The following is a 12197-nucleotide window of genomic DNA, read 5'->3' as shown; positions in this document are numbered from 1 at the left end:
TAGTCCTGAATGGCAGAAACAGAGTTCATTGATAAAGCTATGCAGTCCCTTCAAACAATAAAAACATTTTAGATTTGAATGTGGCTTTAGACAATTTCAGTAAACTGGATGCGAGGCACAGATGTAGTAGTCAACTGATTAAACGAACATGCACCACACAGTGCAACTACAAACACCATGACATGTACCCGACAAGCCACCTTGACGCTGCAATGCAGTAAGATAGGACAAATCTGAACTGCACTATGTCATAAGAATAAGAAACACAGTAAACCAGCAAAGCAAAAATGTATCAACACAAAAGAGGCACCAGACTGCATTTTAGCATGTGAATAATGAAGAAAACAAGTGAAAAGCAACTTTTTACTATACAACAGTATGCTAACATTTTAAAAGCAGTAAAATGCAACACTTTTACAAGCGCTATTATCATGACCTTAGATACCCTTCTGCAGGTCCCTATGATACTGTCTCAGACCAGCAACAGTTTCAAGTTACTTATCAAATACATTTGTTTCAATTACAAATATATTTATATCACAATAAATAAATACACAAACACACACACGTGTGTGCGTGTGTACATATGCACATACATGTATCATCAATAACAAAACACTCACATTGTTGAACGACACACAGTTGAAAAAAAGACTGGACTATGCAAACTATTGACTCCATACTGATAACAGAAGCAGCAATTGCAAATGCAAGCATAATATCCTTGCATTTGCAATCACTGAAAAAAGCAAAAAACTGTAAAAGAAACAAAAACAAAACCTGCTTTTCACCGCCACACCCACACCCCCAATACTTGTATTATTCCCTTTCAAGTGTTACAATGGGTCTTACAGTGAGGGTAAGTAGTATCTTCCCTATGCGAAGGCACAGTAAATTGGGTTTCAATGCATCTTTTGTGATGCACCAAGACCCAACAAAAGGTGGTTTGACACAATCAAGCTATATATGCTTAATATAATATATATATGTATAAGGTGGTTTGACACAATCAAGCTATATATGTTTAATATATATATATATATATATATATATATATATATATATATATATATAAATATAAATTACACTTATGTACATATAGATCCACAATAAAACAAAAATTATTTACATTTTGAAATTTGAAAAGAAGCGTGGTGAAACAATTTGCATTAACAGGAGAAGGGACAAATGTGGGTGACTGGAGCCTTAGAACTAGTTGCTTCAGGCAGGTGGGACTCATTGTCCTTGGAAGGCAGCCCACCAAAGAGAAGGAAAACTCTGATTTTAAAACTTCTGTTGTCTTGTGGCAATACCAAGTCATGGGAAGGTTTCAGGAATAAATCCCAAGGAAAAACTTGGAGAAGGAGCACCTAAGGCAGTTTGAGGTTGTACTCGACCTGCAATGACACCAATGTATTGGCTTTGCTTTTCCCTTGGATTACATCAGTGGTATGGAAAAGGGGAACCTGCTGCTTGGCATCAGCTGACTCCTCAAACTCACTTGCTCAGGCCTGCGCCTTGGAGAAGACAATCCAGTATCACTTCTGAGGGGTGACAAAACACGGGAAGCAGCACTTACCAGTAATAAGCCAATGCACTCAACTAGCATAGAGTAGGGCACCAACAGCTGCCTCTGACAGCATGAGAGATCTTCAAATCTTATTGGGCAGCTACTGCCTGCCTCAAGCTGGACAGCCCCAGCCAAATAGGTGCTGCCTCGCCACACTGCACTTTCACCACTGGGTGTGTGAGGCTTAGGGAACCACCAACAGGTGGATCATTAACCATACACCTAGAAAAACAAAAAAGCCAGCCAGATGGAATGCAAGGACAATCACTCTGGGCCTTCTGGAAGATCTACAGAACATCAGTGATGCTTGGAAGACAGCAGTCATCAACAACAAGCTGCGCAGACTGCTGATGGATACTGTGGCCCTCCAGGAAACAAGGCCGTCATCCTTTGGATGTGTCCAGGAGAAGGACTTTAATTTTTTCTGTCATGGGAAGCTTCCAGAAGTGACTGGGGAATATTGTGTTGGTTTCACAAGCAGAAACAACCTCACTCGCTCAGTCATACCTCCAAATGAGGGAACAGACAGAATGCTGAAAATCAGCTACAAACACCAATGGACACAGTCAACATCTTAAGCATCTACGTGCCTACTTTAACTTCTGCCCAGGATGTTAAGGACAAGTTTTATGATCAACGTAGCTCTGCCATCAGCATGGTCTCTTCCCATAAAGAGCTATACATTGTTGCCGATTTCAGTGCTAGAGTTGGCAGTGACCACCATAGCTGAGTATCCTGCCTGGGACAGTTCGGAACAGGAATAATGAATGAAAACAGACAGCATCTCTTCGAACTTTGCCTCCAATATGACCTCTGCATAACCAACACCTTCTTCAATGTCAAACCCCAGCACAAAGTCTCAAAGCAAAACTAAGGTTGAAACATTGGCACCACCTTGACCTTGTCCTCACCAGGAGCAGCAGTTTAGGTAGTGGCAGAGTAACACACAGTTCCCACAATGCAGACTGTGATACTGACCACTTGCTCATGTGTAGTAAGGTGAACATCCAGCTGTGAAGGTTTTTTTGCTCCAAAAAGGAAGGGTGCCAAGCAGTGACAGAGGCAAGACTTGTGACCCTTCAAAAGTATGTGAGTTTGTCCAAGCACTTTAAGAGGCCTTGCTCTGGCCAGATGGCATTGATATAAGCAAGAAATGGGAAAAACTATGGGATGCTATCTGTAACACTGCAACATCTTATGCTATCTTATCTTGGGGAAGTAGGCAATCAGGTGTGTTGATTGGTTTGAAGCAGACACCAAAGTGCTGATCCTGAATGAGAAGAGACTGGCACTAGCAATATACAGGTACTCTCACAATAAGGAGGGCTTGCAAAAGATCTGATGTGCTCAAAGTCAAGTGCAGCATGTAGCTCAGCAGTGTGCTAATGATTACCGACTCCAACTCTGCTTTAAGAAACAGCAAACCACATATATTGGTAACATAAAAGGAATGTAGAGCAGGATCCATTACATTGGAAGATCACTCCATTTAAGTTGGCCATAGGCGAGGTCTTGAAGGACAGAACCAAGCAATGGAACACTACTCACAGGTGTATGCCAGAGAGACCATTACACAGAAAGCCCTGAAAGCCATCAAGCTTCTGCCTACCAAGACTGAACTTGATGTTGAGCCCACCTTGATGGGCCTCAACAACGTGCTAAAAGCACTATCTTTTGGAAACATCCCCCAGGAAAGACGGTATTCCCTCAGAAATCCTTAAATGTGCCAACAAATACCCTAATCAGCTGCATGCAATACTTTGCCAATGTTGGAAGGCAGCATATTGCAAGACATGAGGAATGAAGAACAAGGGTGACAAAAGTAATTTTAACAACTATCACTGCATCTCCCTTCTCAGTATCATGGGGAAACAGTCTACACGTGTTGTTCTGAAGAGGCTCCATGTTCTTGTAAAGCATCTACCCAGAGTCTCATTGTGGGTTCAGGGCTGAACGAACTACTGTAGATATAGTTTTCTCTGTTAGGCACAAGCAAAGTTGCAGGGAAAGAACAAACCTCTGTGGATTGCCTTCACTGATCTGACCAAGGCATTCAACTTTATCAGTAGGAAAGGTCTGGTCACAATTCTGGCTAAGACTGTTGGTCCCTCAACACTAACAGGACCTTGCATGAAGGGGACCATTGTGTATAACCGAAATAAATCCAAACCTTTCGAGATTCTCAGTGGAATGAAGTAGGTTAGGGTACTGACTCCAACATTGTTCTGCATCTTCTTTTCAGTTCTGTTGAAGTTTGCTTTTGGAACTGCTACAGCGGGCATCTTTCTCCAAACTAGAATGGATGGCAACCTCTAAAGACTGTTGTGGCTTAGACTGAAGACTAGAATGCTTAGGAAGCATCTAGGGAAGCACCTGTCACTGATGATGCAGCTATTGCTGCTTACACTCAACAGGAACTTCAGTCACTCATAACTTGCTTTGCAGATGCATGCATGCATGGAATTTGACCTTGCAATTGGCTTAAGGAAGATGAAGGTGATGAGCCAAAATATGGGCAACAAGCCATCTATCAGAGTCAGTGACTACGAGCTGGAGGTCATCCATGACCTCATGTACTTAGGGTCTAGACAGTTTGTCGGTTGATAGCGAGATCTAAAAGCATATTAAAAAAGCAGCCACAATGACTTGCAGGCGAAAGAGAAAGTAAGGGATAATAATAAGCTCACTTTGCACACTAAGGTGCAGGTTTACACAGTCTGTGCTTGGAGTACAGTACTATATGCCAATGAAACATGGACTTCGCTCTCAAAACAAATGTCCTGACTCAGGCACATACTTTGTATCTCATGACAGGACAAGATCTCCAACAGTGCAATTCTTTAGAGGGCGGTTACCACCTCCATGTTCACACTCCTGAAACAGAGGCATATGTGCTGGTTCGGTTATCTCTCGCTCATGACAGATGTTTGAATACCAAAACACCTCCTCTTTGGAGAGCTGAAGTCTGAAAAGAGGCCAAACGGATGATCCAAACTGTGTTACTAGGAAACGTGCAAGTGTGACTCTCACCATCAGTGCAAACACCTGGCATTCTCTCACCTCAGACAAGTATGCCTGGAAACAGCAAGTGAAGGAAGTTCTTGCCATGTATGAAGCTAACTTGGCAAAGGGAAGGGAAGGCAAGAAGGCCCTCTGGAAGATCTGTGCTCATGAAAGCCGACCAACATCTGCCTACTATTGCTCAGAAAGGGCTGCCACTCCATGGACTGGACTGCATAGCTGCAGAAGATGCTGCTAGAATCAATCTAACAGACACAAATCCATGATCCCTCTGGATCGAAGGATGCCTACTTCTGTGTGTGTGGATATGGATTCACTTCAGAATCTCGAAATTCCGAAGTATCGAATTTCATATAATCGATGTTCAGAATATCGAAATTCTAAAACAAATCCAAAAAAAAAAAACAATTTTAAATCTTTCTGCAGGGGGGCAAGACCCCCCTGCTACTTAAATATTCCAACTCCGAGATCGTACTACAGCAAGGAAAAAGGAAATCTCCAATTCTGCGCTGTATGCGGATCTTTGTTCACAATGTCGGGATTCCGAAGGTTCGAGCATATGATTTCAGCCATATGAAATTCGATCTTTCAGAATTTCGGCATAGTGAAGTGTTCCCATGGATATACATACACACACACATACGCACGTGTGCTTGTGTGTACTACATAAATATATGTGTACATACGGTGCGCTGAAATTCAATGAAACACTCAAATGTTGATGTTTACAAAGTCGACAACAATACAGCAACTTTGCAAATCTTGGCACGGTATTACGCATGCACCAATCAGCAATCAAGGCATATGCAAAACTTCAAATTAAAAAATTATAATAAAACATCTTTTTTTTCCCCCTCAGGTGGGCAAAACCCCCCCGCACCCCTCACACCCTCTGCTATTTACATATACAATCTCCACGATTGCACAATTTTGGGGAAAGAGCATATTTCCCTTCCCCAAGAATTCTGTGATCTTGCTCATCTGTTTAGCTGACTAAATTTTGTTTGTTAAACAGAAGATGACCAAAGGTACAATCAATGAATTTCAGATGACCCATATATTGCACATACATACACAATTACAAACATACCTACCCATATTAGACACCACATGGTTACTCTGATGTTTTAACACAAGTCTGGGATAACCCAAGTTAACTGCTGTCTACATTCAAACAAAGAGCCTTTCTTTTACTTGCTATTTATTTTTAACCTTTATTTGCTCTGACCCCCCCCCCCCGACTATCAAAGCATCCTTCCTTACTGCTCCACTGACATACTGGGAAAAATTCTACATCCCATTCCTTCTCTTGGAGGCAAAGGTAAGGCCAACTAGGAGTGATACCGTCATCCCTGTGGGAGATCAGAATTTTCTGCTTAAGCCCTAGCTCAACAATGAATGCCCAGTAACACTTTAAGGGTTCAACATGCAACAGGCATCAGTGATAGAATGTCAATCACTTCTTTAAGTGACCTAACCCCTCAAGGCTGCTCCGTGGCCAAAACTTACACAGAGTCTGTAGCCTCCACCATGGAGTCAATCAAAGAATGTGCGCCCCATGCATGCCCTTTCGCACTTTCTGCCCAAAGAGAGTCAAGCCAGTCGCGGACACTTCAATCTTCTCCCATATCTTCAATCTTCTCCCATATCAACTACAGCAGGTGTATAAGCTGCTAATCAAGTTTGGGTCACCTGGGGCATAATCAGGGCTTTACCCCCACCAATGGATGTGCAAATCTTAACTGTTAAATCTCCTAACATTTCTAGTGTGAAGTCCACTGTAGTGGTGTATTGGCTAGTTCTTTTAAATTACCAGAAACCTCAGCTGTGAAGAGTGTCACATTGAAGATCTAAAAGCTTCCATTTCAGTCTTCAGTTTTGGCAGTATATGTGTTTGGGAAGAAGGTCACTGTAGTGGTATGGAGTTGTTGTCTTACAGAATTCAAGACTGTGGAATGACTACTGTTAGAAATGAATCTGTGCATACAATCAATAAAACGGTATTTAGTTCCTCTAAGGACAGGAAGCTTTTTCGCAACCATGCTATTTTCAACAAGGTACCTAAAATATCCTGAAAAGGTACAATGAATCATTACTAGAAAAAGCACAGCACTACAAGAACTAGCGATTCAGGAAACCTTCAGGAATTGTCATCATATTCTACTTCTTGACCTTCGCTTGATCTGGACAGCAATGTATGATCCACTTCTACTTGAAAGTCTATGCCTGGAATGCACTGCTGGAGCTAACACCAGACTAGAGAATTTGTCAATAACAAAAAAAAAGCCAGAAAATATACAAGGCCTTCCAAGATTACAAAAAAAGCTTCTCATTACAATCAGAACAATTTAACCACTAGCTTGCTTCAAAATGAACTATGACACAATAGTAGACAATATCACCACTGGATTATGTGATAGAATTAGTGAATGACATCAGAGCAGAGCAGTAGCTGTACTGTTATTTGGGCGGAAACCATGGTGTGCAGGGAGGGGTAAGCAGATTTTCTAGGATGTGGTGCTCGAAGAGCTGTTTGTGGATGCACTTGGAGAATTTTTAACAGGGGAAATAGAATGGCAATGGGCCTGAAATTTGAGAGTCAGTTGAGTTGCCACCTTTATGTAAGGGTATGACATAGGATTTCTTCCAGATTTCAGGTACGGTGTTTCCTTTGATTGACCATTGATTAAGATGGAGATGGGGTAGGTGAGAGAATTGGCAGCAAGTATTAGGAATTAAGAAAGTAGGTTATCAGCTGATGTAGAGTTTAAGTTTTCCAATGAGTGACTTGATATAAGTTGTGGGGATGAGTTTAAGAGAGAGAAAGGGGTCGGGTGGATTGATGGAGGAGTGGGGTAGGTGATGGTGTCATTTTTGGTTAGATTGCGAATAGAGTCAACGAAGAAGAAATTAAGAAAGGTAGCAGGTGGCCCAGGTCTCGACAGACTGGAAGCTGGAAAAAAAATTGCAGGGAAAAGCGACGGGTTTACAGCGTCCAGGAATAGACTCAAATATAGTGATATTGGAATGGGGGGGTCAATGTATGGACAAGTAAAATAGACTACAGAATCCAAAACAATAAAATGGTGCCAGCAAGGATAGCATTTGAACGTAGCAAAGTAAAATGGGAGAAGGCATCAAATCAGAGTTAAAGGGGACAGGGAAGAAGAATAAAAACTAAGAGTAAAAAAGGGACAAATGATACCCTAGAGAACAAGAACCAGCAGGCAAGTACCCAGAAAAAAAAATATCAGTGAGGCTACAGTAAATCTATTTAAGATGCTGGTTAAAGGGTTAGTTAAGTACTGGGTGAAAAGTACTAAAGTATATCATAGGACATTTACAGCTTATAAACAAAAACAGCTTAAGGGTAGGGTTGCCACCTTTTGTTGTGGCTAAAATCGGAGTAAGGCCACAATCCTTGCATCACCAGTAACCCCACCCATTCTCATCCCTGCCTCACCCATGTCCCACCCATTTTATGACATCATGGTGGCATCAGCAGATGGGGAACACCCTCTTCTTCCATTCCTGATGCCTGCTTTCAGACGATTTACTATGCTTTTCTGTAAAAAAGCAAAGTAAATCAGTTGATTTAACAAACTCCAGCAGTGTGTTTCCTTTTTTGAAACCGAATACTGGAGTTTGTACAGTGGCTACCGGAAAATCAATTTGATTTCTGGATAGTCCAGGGGGAAAAAAAAAAAAAAAAAAAAAAAAACAGGCGACAACCCTACTTAAGGGTGTTTGGTACTCCTTAACTAAGCACAGTGGAATCAGAAACTGCTGCAAGTACATTTCCTAATTAAAAAAAGCTGGGAGGGGGATGGGGGTATGTACATTACAAAGACTGCAAGAGTAACAAACACATTATATTAAACATAACTATTCAAACCAAACGTTGCATACTGAAAAGCCGATTAAAAGGAAAAAAACATGTATACACACTTCCTTATTTATAAAGCATTTTGGCAGGTTTTGCAGGTTTGCAGAGAGCTTGCAGGTGAATTTTGTGGTTTGAGTCCCAAGTGCTTAATCTCATCCAGGGGGGTGCCCAGTAGTTTAGAAATGGGGGTAGCAGAATTATTTAGTGTACATAGTCCTAGGAAAAGACCACTAGGGAAGACCAAAGTGAAAGTGAAAAATAAATTACTTGACCTCAAATCTAGAGGCCAGAGGAGGAGAAAAGGGCAGACAAGCAGAAACTGCTGACAGACCAGCTTTAACAGAAGAATATGCTAACCCAGCATGGAGCAGCTCCACAAATAATAGAGAAAGTACAGTTTTGTACCTACCATAAATGTAGATGTCCGATAGGCATGCATCTGCAGTCCTTACAAATGGGTTGTCCTGTCGTCAGGCAGCCCTTCGGTCGGCCGGATTCCAAAGTCTGGGTCTGGCCTTGGCTGATGTCGCACTCCACCCGACGTCATAGCTGCAGTTATTCGGGTATAAAGGCATCAGCCGACGCCATCTTCCTCAGTGTTTCTTGCCCCAGATGCCAGGTGCCCTCTAGGAAGGCTAAATTTGGATAATTGCAAAAGTTTCCAAATAAAAGAGAGCAAATAAAAATAAACATGTATATACATATATACAAACAAATACACCATAACAGATTCCCCCAGCTAGCTAGAAGATGGGTAAATACCCTAGGAGTACCTCAGAGGGGAAGGAGGGAGGGTAATCCTGACTGCAGATGCATGCCTATCGGACATCTACATTTATGGTAGGTACAAAACTGTACTATGTCCTTCAAGGATGCATCTGCAGTCCTTACAAATGGGTAGAATACCATAGCCAAACTGGGGGAGGAGAGATTAGATTATGGTGTAGTTAAGATCCCTTGCAAAACAGCAGTGGCAAAACCTGCTCGGGATCTGGAGTATAATGGTAAATTATAATGCTTGGCAAATGTATGCACGGAGCTCCAAGTAGCAGCCTCTAAAATGTCTTTTGTAGCCACTCCTCGTAAAAAGGCTGTGGTAGTGGCTGTAGCCCTTGTAGAGTGAGGCCTGATGTTTTCTGGAGTTTTCTTCCCATGGTAAGAGTAACAGAATCTAATGCAATTTCCTATCCACTTAGAGATTGTCTGTTTTGAAATTGCTTTTCCTTCCATTCCTGTTGCATATGCTACCAGTAGCTGGTCAGTTTTTCTATTGCTCTTGGTCCTGTCCAGGTAGTAACGTAATTGCCTGTGTACATCCAAGGTATGCAACAGTCTTTCTCCCCTGTTCTGTGGATTGGGGAAGAATGTAGGCAGGTGGATAGCCTGGTTTAAGGATACCCTGGAGACCACCTTTGGCATAAAAGTAGGATTTGTTCTCATGGACACTATCTTGAAGGAAGATCAGGAAGGGCTGTACTGCCATAAATGCCTGTAGTTCAGAAACCCTTCTTGCTGAAGTGATTGCAAGCAGGAAAGCAGTTTTCCATGATAAGTACTGTAATTCTGCTGTTGCTGCTGGCTCGAAAGGTGGTAGTGTCAATTTTTCTAGCACAAAGTTCAAGTCCCAAGCTGGCAATGGTGGCTTTCTAGGTGGTTTTACATTTTTAATTCCTCTCAGAAACTGCCTGAGCAGGGGATGTGAGAAGACTGGAGGATCCAAGTTGTATTCTGCTGAAATAGCTGATGCATGAATCTTGATGGAAGAATAGGAGAGGCCATTGTGGAAGAGCTCTGCCAAGTATTCCAGGATGTTGGCTATGTTTACCAGTGACACATTTTCTCCTTTTGCAGTACTCCAAATGTGATACCTTTTCCATTTTGATGAATAATTTTTTCTTGTTGAGGGTCTGCGAGCCTCCAAGATAATGTCTTTAACCCTTTGGGATAAATCTGGGTTATTTGGTCTTATGCAATGTTCCAGGCAGTCAGCTGCAGTGTTTTCAGGTTTGGATGCAGGGTTTTGTAGTTGTTCTGTGTTAACAGTAAGGGAACTAGGGGTAGAGGCCATATTTGTTCCCGAGACATGCTCCTCAGTAATGGGTACCAATGTTGCCTTGGCCAGTCTGGAGCTATCAGGATGATCCTTGGACGGTCTTCTTTGATCTTCAATAGCACCTTGTGCATCAAAGGAAGTGGTGGGAATGCATATGCTGTCAGGTTTTTCCAACTGAAAGATAGGAGTCCACTTTCCAAGCAAGTGGGTGGTACGTCCTTGTGCAGAATTTCTTCAGTTGGTGATTGTGTGGGGATGCAAATAAGTCTATTTCTGGTAGTCCCCATTTTCCTGTAATGGTTTTGAAGATGTCCGGATGCAGCATCCATTCGTGGGCATCCGTGGTAGTTCTGCTTAGTATGTCTGCTAGTGTGTTTTCTTTTCCTGGCACAAAAATTGCTTGTAACTGAATGTTGAAACTCAGGGCCACATTCCAGAGGTCCATTGCCATCCGGCATAGAGGATATGAATGTGTGCCTCCCTGTTTGTTGATGTACCACATAACTGGGGTGTTGTCTGTCCTTATCAACAGTTGACCTTGTCGAAGAAATGGTCTGAATGTCTGAATTGCCAGTTTCACTGCCAGCATTTCCTTTTGATTTATGTGTAGGTGCAGCTGGTCTTGAGTCCATAAGCCTTGTATGCACTTGTCCAGCATGTGCGCCCCCCAACCGAGGTCTGAGGTGTCCGTTGTGATGGTCTGGCTTGGTTGAGTGCTGTGGAAGGGCAGTCCTTCGTTTGATTGACAGGCCTGAGCCCACCATTGGAATTCTTGTTTCAGGCATGGGATTATTGGAATTTGGGTTTCTAGGCTGTGCTTGTGCTGAGCCCATAAATTCCTTAGGTACCACTGTAACTTTCTCATATGCAGTCTGGCATGTGGAACCAATATTATGCAGGATGCCATGAAACCCAGAGCTTGCAGGACTTTTCTTGCTGTTAGCTGGTTCTGTTTTGTTAATGCCAAGAAGTAGAGAGGGAGTTGCTCCTGTTTTTCTACTGTTAGGAATGCCATTTGTTTTGATGTGTCCAGCTCTGCACCCAAAAAGGTTATCCTTTGGGATGGTATCAGTCTTGACTTTTTATATTGACTGTGTATCCCAGGGCTTGCAGTAGATGAATGACCCTTTTCAAGTCTTTTGCTAGCTTGTTTTTGTTGTCCGCTTGTAACAGGCAGTCGTCCAGGTAAGGGTAGATTTGAATTCCTGAAGCCTGCAATGAGCAATTACTGATGCCAGGCATTTCGTGAACACTCTGGGCGCAGTAGATAAGCCAAAGGGCAATGCTGAGAATTGATAATGCTCTGATCCTGCAAGAAATCTGAGGTACCTTCTGCAATTTGGTCGATAGGGGACGTGCAGGTATGCCTCCTTGAGATCTAGAGTTACCAGCCAAGACTCCTTGCCCAACATGGGAAGAAGCTGCTGTAGGGTCAGCATTTTGAATTTTGGGACAATGAGGTACGTGTTTAAAGCGGACAGGTCGAGAATAGGTCTCCATTGGTTTTCTTTTCTTGGTACCAGGAAGAGCCTGGAGTAAAATCCTTGTCCTTGTTCCAAAGATGGTACCTTTTCTACAGCTCTCATCCTTAGTAAGTGAGTTATTTGTTTTAGAGCTTCTGCCTTTTGATTTGGAGGTAGGTTTGGCATTCCTCTCTTCCTTGGTAG

The 12197-nt window shown here is 42.4% G+C and overlaps 1 protein-coding gene across 1 annotated transcript in view; it reads right to left on the bottom strand.

Annotated features, from left to right (window-relative positions):
- The window catches only part of TRAP1 (TNF receptor associated protein 1), a 950501-nt gene that overhangs the window by 582438 nt on the left and 355866 nt on the right, over positions 1–12197 (bottom strand). The window lies entirely within an intron of this gene.

The sequence above is a fragment of the Protopterus annectens genome, chromosome 12.part0 (genome assembly GCF_019279795.1).
Source record: "Protopterus annectens isolate FY-2018-M chromosome 12.part0, PAN1.0, whole genome shotgun sequence".
Lineage (NCBI taxonomy): Eukaryota > Metazoa > Chordata > Ceratodontiformes > Protopteridae > Protopterus > Protopterus annectens.
This window is presented reverse-complemented; position numbering and strand designations above follow the sequence as displayed.